The sequence below is a fragment of the Narcine bancroftii genome, chromosome 12 (genome assembly GCF_036971445.1).
Source record: "Narcine bancroftii isolate sNarBan1 chromosome 12, sNarBan1.hap1, whole genome shotgun sequence".
NCBI classification, from domain to species: Eukaryota; Metazoa; Chordata; class Chondrichthyes; order Torpediniformes; family Narcinidae; genus Narcine; species Narcine bancroftii.
This window is the reverse complement of record NC_091480.1, coordinates 13,294,934-13,310,252: the sequence shown is the minus strand read 5'-3', so window position 1 is coordinate 13,310,252 and position 15,319 is coordinate 13,294,934. Positions and strand designations below refer to the sequence as shown.

Below are 15,319 nucleotides of genomic sequence, written 5' to 3'. Positions count from 1 at the left end.
ATGAAGAGGGATGGGAGTGGAGAGCTGGAAGAAAAAAAGACAGAAAGGTGGGGAAGAGAGGGCAAATGGAGAGCAGGCTAACAGAAACCAGAGAAATCCAGGTTCATGCCATCCGGTTGGAGAGTGCCGAGATGGAAAATTAAGTGGTGCTTATGGTGGACTTAATGGGACAGTAGATGAGTTGATGGACAGACATGTCAGCATGGGAGGGGTCATGGAATTGAAGTGATTGGCCACTGGGAGATTCCTATCACTGATGTGGACAAAGTAAAGGCACACAGCAAAGCGAGATCCCAGTCTGCACCCAGTCTCACAGCAGACGTGTGTGTTGTTCCAAACAACTTGTCTGCCTTTTCACAGTCGGTAATATACCATATATTTCAGCATATAAGCCAACTGGCGTATAAGATGACCCCTTTTTTCTGCCTGCTTGAGGTGTCCCATTGACTGGCATACAAGTCCACCCCCAAAGCTAGCGATTCCTGAGATGGGTTGTTGACTGGCATATACGTCGACCCCCCATAGATCGTATGGATTGATCTCCTAGGCGTGGGCTGGAGGTGATTTATATCATAGAGGGTTCCATCAACACAACGAAAATATGAAGCCAGCTTCAAGTTGAATGTGATAGAAATGGCCAAGAAAACCAACAATTGCTGCAAGAACATTTGATGAGAATGAGAAGCTGGTGAGATTGGAGGAAGAAAGAAGAGACTTTAAGAAATATACCAAAAAAGGCAATGTTCTTTGTGAAAGGGAATCACTCATTGACCAGCGATGGAAAATCACATTGCAGAATGGGGACATAGTCATCCGAAATAAAATAACGTTTGTACTGCAGTGGGCCAAGTCCCACCCAGAATTTAGTGAATGATTTTGAGGCTACAGTCAGCTGGTGCGATCATTTCATGAAATATAAAAATCTGATATTACACCAAAAAACAAAAATTGCACAGAAACGACCAAAAGATCTTGATCATAAAGTTGTACGTTTTCATTAGTTTATTATACTGAACCGGCAGAAACACTAGTTTGCATTGGCAAAAATTGGAAACATGGACAAAACCCCCATGAATTTTGACATGATAAGCAATAGAACAGTGGAATGGAGTACAGGCCATGAAAGGACCAGATTTACCGTGGTGTTATCATGCTTGGCCGATGGGACAAAGTTAAGATCCATGGTAATCCTCAAACACGAAGTTAAACCGAAAGTACAATTCCCTGCATGTATTTTAGTACATTTTCATGAAAGAGGATGGATGGATGAAAATGGTATAAAACTATGGACAGACAATGTGTGGAACAGGGAATTTCATTTTCGGTTTAATTTTGTCATGGGAGCAGGTGTCATGTGCAGAGCATATTGCAAGAATTTCAGCTTCCTGCTCATCTAAAATTGAAAGGAGAAAAAATGAAAGACTTTGTCTCAAAATAAATTTCAATTTCATTGCTGTCATGCTGTTAAAATTCATAATATTCCTCCTGACACCTAAGACACGTGTCTCATCAGTGCCCCAAAATATGAGGGTTCTGGAGCGGGTCTTTAACACACTGTCTGAAATATTTAAAGTCAAATTGGACCCCTGACCATTGACTGTAATATTTGGAATCTCCGACAACTCCCCAAATTCTCTGCAGAAAGGTGCAATTGGATTTACATCCCTATTCGTCAGGCGTCTAATCTTTTCACAGGAACTCTGGCAAGGCTCCTTCTATTACACAACGGATTAAGGACATCAGTTTCTTTATTAAACTGGAGAAAAACAAATACACATTCAGAGGGTCCACCAAAAAAATTGTCTCCAAGTGGTGACCCTTTATGCGTTAGTTCTCTGAATTACAAGTGGTTATGGAGTAAAAGACTAACTGTGAGAAGGTTGTACCAGTACAATCTGGTGCTGATAAGGAGCTAACGTGGTCAGGGAGTGAGCCCGGATGTGTATCTGAGGGTGTATGTCAACATTTGTATATACTGTATGTGTGTTGGTGTTTCAGGTTGAAAAAAGAAAATAGGAGTACAATATACCTCTGTGTAATGTGTACCAAGTTGTTTTTGATGCTCAATAAATATATTTGGGGGACAAAAAATCAAAGTATTAAAATAAGCAATAGGAGCATATGAACTACAGCTGAAATTCAAAACACAGCCAAAAATGTCCGAAACATTCACGGTGAGAGAAACGGTTAACTTCAGACCAGTAATGTGGATCCAATTTTGCTCTCTCTTGATGCTGCCAGACTTCTTAAATGCTTATAGAATTTTCTATCAAAAGAAAGAAATCTGGAAAAGAGCAAATTAAGTGAGGAGTAGTTTTTAATACATTAAAAGTTATACTTAATAGACTCATATTCAAATGACTGGAGACAAAAGAGACGACATATCCTGGAAGCTAAAGCAAGTTCAAATGACTTCTTCATTCTTATATGACTCCAATTCAGGAAAATGGCAGGGTTTAGCTGTTTGTCAGAAGGTTGAGGGTTCAGATCCACTCCAATGGTTTGAAGCCCTTTGAAAGTGCTGCAATGTCTGAGGTATAGACATTTGATGGGACGTCACTTGAACGTCACATTTGTTTTCTCTTGTGGACACAAAGATATACAGTGGCCTCCAAATTGTTTGTGACAAAGACACTTTTCCCCCCCCATTATTTGTCCCTGAGCTCCACAGTTTTAAATTTGTAATCAAACAATTCACATGTAATTAAAGTTCACATTCCAGATTTTATTCAAGGTTATTTGTATACATTTTGGTTTGATCATATAGAAATTACAGCTGTTTATACATAGTCCCCTCATCTCAGGGCACCATAATATTTGGTACATTTGGCTTCACAGGTAGTGAGGGTGTGAGTACAGGTAGTTCTTGACTTCCAACCTACGCGAGTTACATCCATCTGCACGTACGACCAAAATTAAAAAAAAGAAATCTCACTTGGATTTATGAACGTTAATTCTCAACCTTGTTTAGGAGAAGGGTTTTATTCCTTTTTTGCGATGCTCTATTTTATGATTGTGCTTTGGAAAGTATACTTCTGATCCTATTTGTTGTTTTTTTTTCTGATCTTGTAGCACACTTCATAATTGTATTGTCCAACTTTTTGGTTGTAAAAATATCAATAAAAATATTTTAAAAAGGACAAATTTAAAACTGTGGTGCACAGGGCAAATAAAGGAAAAAAAGTGTCTGACCCAAACATGGAGGGGACTGTAATCTTAAAGAAGGTCAGAGACATGAATCCCAGCCAACATTTATCCTGCGCTGGTCAGAAACAAATCACATTATCTGCTCTTCACCATCATGCTGTTTTATGGAACCATTTGAACATAAACTGACCCATGCTCAGAAAGTCTTCATTGGTTTGAAAACATGTTGTAAATGACACTTTTATTTTTGGCTTCATCCCTCAGTGTAACACATTATCAAAACCTTTTTATTAATTCAGGTGAAGTAATTTCAAACTTGTGTTTATTATTAGTTTAACCATCTACATTAGCAGAAGCTCCAGCCCTGAAAATATTCTGGTGATAACGTGATAAAGTTCAGTCGATGTTGGGAAAACACCCCGCTAAATGGTCAAGGTTACGAATGTAAAAAAAAAAGTCAGAAAGATCATTGTGATAAAGCAGTATGTGGAGGATTGAATCGCCCAATTATGTTTCAGTATAAGTATATTCTATTTAATTTTGCCTCCAATACTTGCCTCTCCTGTAGATCGCTAACTTGTTTATTTATTTAGACATACAGCCCAATTTACCCTCAATTAACCTACACCCCTGGTATGTTTTTGAACAGCGGGAGGAAACCGGAGCCCCCAGATAAAAACCACGCAGACACGGGGAGAGACCTTACAGACAGTGGTGGATTCAAACTCCCACCTGCTCCCGATTGCTGGCGCTGTAAAGCGAACAATGCCACCCGCCATCCAGGATGGGAAGTTGCTTAAGCAATGTCTGTAATCGAAATAGAGTTTTTGCTCAAAGCTCCAATTTCTACTCAAATTTAAATATGGACGTGCAGCATTGGAACCGGTCCTTCTGGCCCATGTTACCCAATTAACCTACAAACACCGTACGGTTTTGAAGGGTGGGGGGAAATCCACATGGTTTTGGGGAGAAGGTACAAACTCCTTACTGACAGCGCCGGATTTGAACCTGGGTTGCTGGTGTTGTAATAGTGTTGCGGTAACCGCGCCACCCAGTACAGTAGGGCATGTCAACAGTGACCACTTGATAGTGTTTAGCATTGAGATTTCTTGTGAAATTCTCCCTCGTCATTGAACATGACTGCTAAGGGCAAACATACTGCACAGAATCACAAAGGGGACAGCACAGTAGGATCCCATTTATCCCCCATCCATCTAACCTACCCCTGCCCTCTAACAACTGACCATAGCTCTGCATTTTTCCCTGTCCAGTTCCATTTTCGATCACTGTGTTTGAATCGGTTTCCACTCTCCACAATGGTAATGTATTCAATGTTCTAACCACTTTTTTTCATACCAACTGGGGCCACTTGTTCTGTCAATGCTTCACCCCCTTGTTATTTCGTTGGCTAGAATCTTGAAAACCAGCCCACTTTGCTGCACTTTGCCAAAAGGTATACATCACATTGACAACATTCTCCTCATATGGTGAATATAGTGAATACATCAAATTTTGACTCTTACCTGAGATTGTATCCTATTTTGACTAGGTAATTTATCCACTGAATTGTAGATAGCTCCCCGTTACATCTCTACCAATTTTTATCTCCTTGAGTAATTTAATTAAAACTTCTTTTGATGAGACCCAAGTAGCACTATTGACTGATGCAAAGTTTTCATTTAGTGCCTTGTCCACATCCTTTGTCTCTGAGTAAGGATTTATTTGGATCCCTGATCTTCTGCCTATATTCATTTCAAATTTTATGTTTGGTGCAGCCTTTCTTTAAAATGTTCTTTGCCTGCTTTCTACATTCTACATTCCATTCCAAACATTTCACAAATTGCTTTGTTCTCACTGCCAGCAACTCCTGTTTTAACTGCTTTATTTTATTATCTCTGCACATCCAAGGTGTTATGTCTGTGTTACTTGGGAGGCATCTTAAATAACTTAGAGATGCAAGATTCAAATAACAGAAGAGACTTTACTTACTGATGTCTTCCACCATCTCAGGAAACTGTTCATACACTCACATATACATAGCCCCACAGTGGTGCACTACAGTTTCTACAGTGAGAAGGATGTATTCTTACACAGTTACAAAATAGTTTACTTTATCCTGACTATATAACATAAATAATTTTACCTTTCATTGCCTTTTAACCCTTGTTGGTGAAAACTTCAACTGCATTTGAACCACCGCCTCCTTTAAGGTCTTTTATTGTTCATTGACATTTTTGCCAGCCAATCTGCAATTTATCCAGACTGAATCCACACAACAGGATAATGGGATTATATGCAGAGGGAGTGAAAATTTGATAAATGGAGATTAAGTGTGGGAAAGTGTGAAGCTATAAAAAACCCTGATCATTCTCTGAATGCAAATGAGTGAAATACTTGGCAGAAATCACAGAAACCTAGTTGGCAATTGTAGTAAGTAGTGAAAAATGGAATTCTGCAGATGCCATGATTGCAGTAAAAACACACAGAAATACTGGAGGATCTCGGCTGGTCTGCAGTGTCTACAGAATCAGAATCAGAATTCATTATCACAAAATTCGGTGTGTTTGCAGCAACATCACAGGGCGAACATTCATATTATGAACCATGTAACATCAATAATATGTTTTTAAAGTCAATAAAATTAGTAGCGCACGAAAAGTAAGGCAGTGTCTTTGGTTCATTGTTCATTCAGGAATCTGATGGCAGCGGGGAAGAAGCTGTCCTTGTGCCGCTGAGTGCTCGTCTTTACCTTTTTCCCGTTGGTAGCAGAGTAAAGAGGGCATGGCCTGGGGGGGGGGGGGGGGGGGGTGCTGGGAGTCTTTGAGGATAGAGGCTGGTTTTTTTAAGACACCGCCTCATATAGATGACCTCGATGGAGTAAAGTCTGGTGCCTGAGATGTTGCAGGCATCCCTCTGGAGATTTTTCTTGTCCCGGAGGTAAAGATGTATTGCCGATCTTTCAGCCCTGAGCCCTTCTTCAAGGTATAAGCAAAAAAACAGGATGGCATCTGAATTGCAGCAAGTACTGAAGAAGACAAAGAGCATATTGGCCTTTACTGCGCAATGTGGTTGGAGTTTGAAAACAGGGAAGCATTGTTGTGAAAGGGCCTAAGGTGCCCACGAAGGTCTGGCCTGAAACAGGGTTTCAAACTGAAGTGTTGACTGTCTATTTCCTAGACTGCCTGACCTGCTGAGTTTGTCCTGCAGTTTTTTTTTGTTAAGTTGTTAAGTTTAATGTCACCTGATTGTATAAGTACAAACAGATGAAATAGCATTCTCCGGTCCTCGGTGCAAAACATGCAGACACCCAACCAGATATAATACACATACGGGGAAATAATACATGTGCAGGACAAATTTTATATCTATATAAATAACTAAATATGGTTTTGTACAAGTAAAAGTCTCAGCTGGTTGGTGTGAGCAGTTCCATTGGTTGTTCAGAAGCTGTTCCTCTGTATCAGCGGGCTCTGATACTCGTAGAAGATGCTGCGTGCAGGGTGGGAGGAGTCTTCAAAGATTTTGCACACCCTCTTCAGACAATGATCCAGGTAGATCACGTCGATGGGGGGGAGGGGTTAAGGGAGACTCAAGTGATCCTTTCTGCCAAGTGGTCCTGTGGATTGACCTCCGATCCATTTTTCTGCAGCAAATATTCCACACTATGATGCAGCTGGCCAGGACGCTCTCGATAGAGCTCCTGTAGAAAGAATGGTGGTTGGTAGCCTTGTCCACTTCAGTCTTCTCAGGAAATGTAGCCACTGTTATACTTTCCTGACAAGGGAGGAGATGTTGAATATCCACGATAGGTCACTAGTTAAGTGAAATCCAAGGAACTTGGTGCTCTCCATTCTCTCTACTACAGAATTGATGTGCAGTGGAGGGTGGTCATTCTTGGTCCTCCTGAAGTCCACAATCATCTTCTTCGTCTTGTTCACCTGTAGACTCAGGTTGTCATTCTCACACTGAGAATTCTCTACCTCTTCTCTGTGGTGTGACTAGTTTTTGTCGCTGATGAGGCCAGCCACTGTTGTGCCATTTACAAACCTGATGACAGAGCTGGATCTGGCAATGCACTCGAAAGTTAGCAGCATGAATAGGAGCCGGCTGAGCACACCGCCCTGAGTTTGGATTATAACTTTGCTGGAGAAGGTTATAATCCTCTGTCCAAATTCTTTTTCTTTGGCTTGGCTTCGCGGATGAAGATTTATGGAGGGGTATGTCCACGTCTGCTGCAGGCTCGTTGGTGACTGACAAGGCTGATGCGGGACAGGCAGGCACGGTTGCAGTGGTTGCAAGGGAAAATTGGTTGTTTGGGGTTGGGTGTTGGGTTTTTCCTCCTTTGTCTTTTGTCAGTGAGGTGGGCTCTGCGGTCTTCTTCAAAGGAGGTTGCTGCCCGCCGAACTGTGAGGCGCCAAGATGCACGGTTGGAGGCGAGATCAGCCCACTGGCGGTGGTCAATGTGGCAGGCACCAAGAGACTTCTTTAAGCAGTCCCTGTACCTCTTCTTTGGTGCACCTCTGTCTCGGTGGCCAGTGGAGAGCTCGCCATAGAACACGATCTTGGGAAGGCGATGGTCCTCCATTCTGGAGACGTGACCCACCCAGCGCAGTTGGGTCTTCAGCAGCATGGATTCGATGCTTGCGGACTCTGCCCAAATATGGTGAGGCAAATAGCACAAGTGCTGTGGATGCACAGAAGCTGAGAAGGGCAGATGTATCATTCACGGTTTCTTTCAAGGTTCAACATTCCTTTTATTGCCATGTAATAATACTAACAAAATGTAATATACAGCACATGATGTTCTTCAACTTTTGAATGCTGTAAGGCACTGAGTCACGATGAGCATTGCCCAGAACCCCTGACAATAAGAGAGAGAGAACAAAGGAAAGTCCCTTCAGAGGCACTGAGTGGAGAGGCAGCCGCACAGACTCCTACTCAAACCAAGCTCCAAATCCAAACCTCCACTACAATCAGATCAGGATGCCTCAGCACCCTCTCAAATCCTGGTTCCAATTCCTAGTCGCCATGACCCAGTCTCCACCAGGCTGTGGCCTATGTGGGTCCTTCAGCTGCTGAGCTACTCACTGGTCCACTGCCGTGGTCACCTTTCCTGTAGCGTTGTCTCTCCTGCTTCCTTCTCAGCAGAGGGTATTCTCCCTGATTCTGTGCTGGTCCGCTGTTCCGCCAGAGTCTGCAATCCCTCTGGAGGTCCCAATGTGGCACTCTAAATGCACCAACTCCAATTTGTTTTTCTTTCCGTTAGCAATTACATAATCCTGGGGAGGTGTGGTTAGCGTAGCATTGTTACAGCGCCAGTGATTGGGACTGGTGTTCGAAACCCGCGCTTCTGTAAGGAGTTTGTACCTTCTCCCTGTACCTGCCTGCGTTTCCTCCACATGCTCCAGTTTCCTCCCACCGTTCAAAAGCAAACCGGGGGTTGGAGGTCGATTGGGTGTAATTGGGTGGCACTGGCCCATGGCCCAAAATGGACTGTTACCAATGTTCCCTCTAATTTTTAATCATCAAGATATGCAAAAATCTTATGTTGTGCAAATTTTATTTTCCTGTGACAAATGTAGGTGCGTACTGAATGCTTATGCAAATGTAAACTTGAAATTGTTTCAAGGAAGAGGTGGTTGCAGCAGGGTCAATTTTGGCATTTAAGAGGAGGTTGGATGAGTTCATAGATGTGAGGGGGTTGGAGGGTAATGGGCAGGGAGCAGGTCGGTGGTACTAATGGAGTTCACTTAAATCGGTGCGGACGAAGGGCCTGTTTCCGTAATGTAATTGTTATATGGTTAAATGGTAATTCTGGTACCAGCCTATCTCTCATGGCTAATAGAACGGTACTGGGATGTTTTAATATAATACAAGTATGATTGCATTCTACGAAGTCAGGTCTTTAGTTAGGATTTTATTCTATACTTTGAACAACCTTGTTCAGTTGGTTGTTCCATTAAATAAAACATCAATGACTATTGCTTATTTATGTGCCCACCTTAATTTCCTTCATGCGTTGGTTGCAAAACGTGTGCGCGCGCACAGGCACACAGCCAAGAGGGAACAGTCCCTGCGACCATGCGGCATGTCTGTCTGTATGCAAGTATGTATGTCTTTAGTGCGATTCATTGAGGGCAGACATAATTGCTTGCACAGTTCACTCGCAACTCAAATGCTGGTTTTGCCTCTTTTTGCATTGTCAGTTTGCAACTTGTGGTCTCAAAATTGGCAAAGCCCTGCCCAATTTGGGACTAAACTTGCTAAAGACGACACTGCTCACAATGACTGGGAGCTATTTAAAGTAGCAGTAGATTTACCTTTAATAAGACTTTGACTCCAAAAGCAAATATTTAATTTTTTTTCTGCATTGCTGTACTTTTAGATTGTTGATTCTAACAGCTTTCAAACATGAAGGAGACCTTAACACAACCCTTTATTTATCTTTGCAACAGCATTCTTTACAAGCATTCAGTGCCTTATCTCAAACATAATATTTGAATCTATTGTTAATGTACTTTGACCATACCAAGAAAAACAGAGTTTTCCTTTGGTTCCCAGTCAACCTTTCAATCAGGATTTATGACATTTTTTGCTGTTTTTCTGAATAACTTACAGTCTTACCTCAAGACAGTTAGACATGCTTGGGTAGGAATGCAAAAGCGTGGATTTCCCAGTGGCCACCCATTTCAATTCCCCACTCCATTCCCTCACTGACATGTCTGTCCATGTCCTCATGCACTGCGACACTGAGATCACCTGCAAATTGAAGGAACAATATCTCATCTTCCGTCTGGGTACGCTACAACCAGATGGCATTAACATTGACTTCTCTGGTTTCTGTTAAACAACCCCCCCCCCCCACTTCCCACCTCCCTTCTTCTTCCCCCTGTCACCTTTCCTCCAGCTCTGTCTGTCTGAATCTCTCTCTCTCTCTCTCTCTCTCTCTCCTTTCACAGAGCCAAAATCAATTCTCACCTCTCCTCTTTTCATGTCCATTTAACACTTGTGACTGTTTAGGATGGAAAATGAACGTGTGCAGGGAAAGGAATTACCTGGGGCTGCAGTGAAATAATTTGCACTCAAGAATTGTCTCACCAATTTTCAATAAATCTGTCCTTGCACATTCGCAGAAATCCTGATGTTCAGATTTGAATTCATCCTCCCATCTTTAGCGTTTGAATCAAAACTAGAATGCTAAAGGTAAAAAGTCCACCCAAAATGTTCCAACTGCCTTTTATTCTGTTTGAAGAGGGTGTAAAAAGCATTTGCCTGCCATTATTTTGCCTTTAAAAAAAATTATTTTAAATCCTACATACTTCGTGCAACTGTTAAACAATTTGAAAGCAAAGAGAATGCAAAATTCAGCAATCACAGAATTAAAATAACAGGTGCTTTTGTAATGACCAAACAGAAATATTTTATATGTTACTTATAAGTGCTGAAAGATGTATTCATTTTATACAAATATTCAGTATCCAAATTGAACACAGAAGCATAAGTTAACACACAAGCAACCATGCAAATGGGGAAGAGGCTGCAAGGTTGTCCGAGGGCTGATTAAGCAAGTACAAAGTCAATAGAGAACATGTTAGCCAGGATATTGGCAGCAAATCAAGTTGAAGATGATTGCTTAACAGGGGTAGACTACTTAGTCCTTGAGCTTGCTCCCCCATTCAATGGCCGGTCTGAGATGCGGCTCTGTAGTGTGAACCTTCTCTTTGATCTTTCAATAACATTGATCAATAAAGATCATTCAACAAAATTCAAATTAACAGTTGTTCTAGTATCACTCCCTGTTGTGCAGAGGCACATTCCAATCTTTGCCACCTGTTCTGCTCGAAATAAGTTGGTGAACAATGGGACAGTTGCTTAGAAATTACAAAGCATATCAATTCTTTCCTGTATTGTGTGATTGAAAATCAATAAACACCAAGCTAGTGACTATTTTCAGGAAATCAGGAAATTCAACTGGACTTTCCAATTCTTGCAACCCCATCACAATTTCCACATCAAGGATGTCCAACCAATGCAGGATCACAGGGAGTGCTGAAGAACAGAGAGACCTGGATTGACAAGCACATAGTTAATACTTTCCAGGAATGTGTCAAGGTGGAACTCTCAATGTCTTTGGTGGAAGTAGCTGTAAGAAGCTGACTTACAGTAAAACCCCTGTTATCCGGAATTCAAGCAACTGGCAGAAGAAATTTGTTGAAAATAGACAAAATATGGAAGTTTAACATTGGCACACCTCACTGTTTGTTTGCCAATCGCGCAACATGCAATCTGAAACAACTGGAAAATTCATTTATGCGGCATTTATAAGTGCCAGATACCAGGATTTTACTATATAACACTGTGAGTTAACAGTTCTTGGGGACTATAGCTACTGGTATCTGTTTACTAACTCAGGCAAATTCATTCAACAGCCATTGTCCAAGAGGCGACGCGTGCATCAATTCTTTTATTCTCGTAATCCATCGTTATGCAAATGATGAACAATTGTGGTTGACTCAAAATGACCATCTGAAATAGCCTCATAGGTCTCTTAATTCAATGCATCATTGTAGATGGACAATAATGTGAGCCTTGATGAAAACCTCAGGCCCAAAATGCCAGGGATACGTTTACCTTCTCCGGATGCTGCGAGACCGGCCGAGTTCCTCCAGCATTTCTGTGCTTTTACAATAATGTGAGCTGTGCAACTTCACGACTGAATTAAAAAGAATGGATTTGATTTTGTCCTTTTCCAAAGTCAACATGGGTAAGTGATGAGACTGAACTTTGATAAAGCAGGTGTAGCAACAGGAGTCCATTGCCCAATCAGCCCAGTGAAATCAAGCATTGGGAATAATGAGCCTTCAACCCATCTTACGCACGTTCCAAAGTTGAACTTCAACCCGAAGCACTGTTTAGGGCAGTGGTTCTCAATCTTTTTCTTTCCACTCCCAAACCACTTTAAGTTATCCCTATCCCCTAAGTGCTTTGTGATTGGTAAGGGATTGCTTAAGGTGCTGTGTGTGTGTGGGAAGGGAAGGTCGAGAATCACTACTCTGGACCCAATTGTTAATGAAATATTTGGCTTGAGAAAAATTGTCATTGGCCCATTTCCTTTGGAGTCGTGAAACACATAACGAATCAATGAGATACGATTAAAACAGTGATTTTCAAACTTTTCCTTTCCACCCACATCCCACTTAAGCAATCCCTGACTAATCACAGATGGCCTAGGGATTAAGTGGGATGTGAGTAGAAAGAAAAAGATTGAGAACCATTGGTTTAGGGTTAGTGGGCAGAAGTTTGACTTGTTTTCTTGACTTCAGTACTGGAAATATTCCATCCCTTGTCTTTTGAGATCAACGTAGAAGAGGAATTTCACCTCAAATCTACTTCGGCTTTGTGAAATAGGACAATAATTTGTGGTGTGCCCATTTACCAAACCATCTCCATTGCAGGCAAAATCTTCGCTAGGATTCTACTAAATAGAATAATACCTAGTGTCGCCGAGAATATTCTCCCAGAATCACAGTGCGGCTTTCGTGCAAACAGAGGAACTACTGACATGGTCTTTGCCCTCAGACAGCTCCAAGAAAAGTGCAGAGAACAAAACAAAGGACTCTACGTCACCTTTGTTGACCTCACCAATGCCTTCAACACCGTGAGCAGGAAAGGGCTTTGGCAAATACTAGAGCGCATCGGATGTCCCCCAAAGTTCCTCAACATGATTATCCAACTGCACGAAAACCAACAAGGTCGGGTCAGATACAGCAATGAGCTCTCTGAACCCTTCTCCATTAACAATGGCGTGAAGCAAGGCTGTGTTCTCGCACCAACCCTCTTTTCAATCTTCTTCAGCATGATGCTGAACCAAGCCATGAAAGACCTCAACAGTGAAGACGCTGTTTACATCCGGTACCGCACGGATGGCAGTCTCTTCAATCTGAGGCGCCTGCAAGCTCACACCAAGACACAAGAGAAACTTGTCCGTGAACTACTCTTTGCAGACGATGCCGCTTTAGTTGCCCATTCAGAGCCAGCTCTTCAGCGCTTGACGTCCTGCTTTGCGGAAACTGCCAAAATGTTTGGCCTGGAAGTCAGCCTGAAGAAAACTGAGGTCCTCCATCAGCCAGCTCCCCACCATGACTACCAGCCCCCCCACATCTCCATCGGGCACACAGAACTCAAAACGGTCAACCAGTTTACCTATCTCGGCTGCACCATTTCATCAGATGCAAGGATCGACAATGAGATAGACAACAGACTCGCCAAGGCAAATAGCGCCTTTGGAAGACTACACAAAAGAGTCTGGAAAAACAACCAACTGAAAAACCTCACAAAGATAAGCATATACAGAGCCGTTGTCATACCCACACTCCTGTTCGGCTCCGAATCATGGGTCCTCTACCGGCATCACCTACGGCTCCTAGAACGCTTCCACCAGCGTTGTCTCCGCTCCATCCTCAACATCCATTGGAGCGCTTTCATCCCTAACGTCGAAGTACTCGAGATGGCAGAGGTCGACAGCATCGAGTCCACGCTGCTGAAGATCCAGCTGCGCTGGGTGGGTCACATCTCCAGAATGGAGGACCATCACCTTCCCAAGATCGTGTTATATGGCGAGCTCTCCACTGGCCACCGTGACAGAGGTGCACCAAAGAAAAGGTACAAGGACTGCCTAAAGAAATCTCTTGGTGCCTGCCACATTGACCATCGCCAGTGGGCTGATATCGCCTCAAACCGTGCATCTTGGCGCCTCACAGTTTGGCGGGCAGCAACCTCCTTTGAAGAAGACCGCAGAGCCCACCTCACTGACAAAAGGCAAAGGAGGAAAAACCCAACACCCAACCCCAACCAACCAATTTTCCCCTGCAGCCGCTGCAACCATGTCTGCCTGTCCCGCATCGGACTTGTCAGCCACAAACGAGCCTGCAGCTGACGTGGACTTTTACCCCCTCCATAAATCTTCGTCCGCGAAGCCAAGCCAAAGAAGAAGATAGAATTCATCTTTATTATCTCTTTTTTTTTGCCTCATCTGTGACTGATTTCCTTTAAATCTTCAGCCCTAATGGGTTAATGAATATTCTTTGGAAAGTTTAGCAATTTTTAAAAAGTATGATACTTGGAGATTAATGGATGAATGAAATCTCTTTTCCTGGAAATGATAATCTAAACTCTATTTGCTATTCCCTGTGTTTGCCGTCACTTGATATCCTGATCTATTTAATCTGTACAACCTGGACCTTTTTATCATGACAAGGCAAGATTTCAACTGTCTCAAAACTTTGGAAGTGAGATGAGAAACTCTTATGTTTTATTTTTGATTGGAGATGTAATTAATTCACCCCAATTTACTTAGTTTAATCATTAATTGAGTTTTAGAAAAACTGTGCTCAGGGCATTGTATGTTTCCAAGAGTTGGCATGTTATTTCATCCGAAGGTCCTTGGCTAAAATCCATTCCTAACCAAAAGGGTGAAAATTTTAATTTTTTCCCATTTAGAAGTTCCAAAATTGCCAGGGGGTTCAGATCTCAGATAGAGATGAACAGTGACATTCATGGATAGTGGGTTCTGGTAATTGTAGTTCTGATATCCTGGTCTGCATTTCAAAAAATAATCAAGCAGTCTAAAATTCAATATAAACATTTGATGAATGGTAAGATCAACCTATGAAACCCTGAGCCAATTCTGCCCTTTAACGAACTTAGTTGACCACAACAGCAGGTTTAAGATCTCGGTGGATACAGCATCAAATATCACTTGTTGAAGTATTCCAAGCTTCCCCTAACAAAACTCATCTACCAATGCCTGGCTCTATCTCATTCTAACCACCCCCATACCCATCCCACCCCCATCCCATAGATATCGTACCTCTCTTCTATCTCATTAAAGTGTTCGCCCTTAACATCCTGATTTGCAGAGGATACAATTTCTTCACTGAAATTATTGATGATTACTGTGAAGATCAGTGCTCTGAATATTGATAGCTGTTGTGGTTCACAAGTGGGAAGTATGCAGGAGAGTCGTTGCCTCCTTGTTATATCAGATTCTGCATTGGACAACAGTCATTAATGAACCTCTTAAGAGTTGATGTGTTTGGGCAGTGACTCACGATCTTTATTAATGTCAGTGGAACTATTCTTTGGTTTATGGCTGCTGTGTTGAGAAAATTAT

The 15,319-nt window shown here is 42.2% G+C and overlaps 1 long non-coding RNA gene across 1 annotated transcript; it reads right to left on the bottom strand.

The window, feature by feature from the left end:
• Positions 1-421: 421 nt before the first annotated feature.
• Positions 422-11,864, bottom strand: LOC138747098 (uncharacterized). Its single transcript, XR_011347304.1, has 3 exons — positions 11,779-11,864; positions 9,772-9,906; positions 422-2,284 (listed from the first exon to the last, which is right to left on the bottom strand). It is a non-coding gene; the product is annotated as an uncharacterized lncRNA (long non-coding RNA).
• Between the last annotated feature and the right edge of the window lie 3,455 nt (positions 11,865-15,319).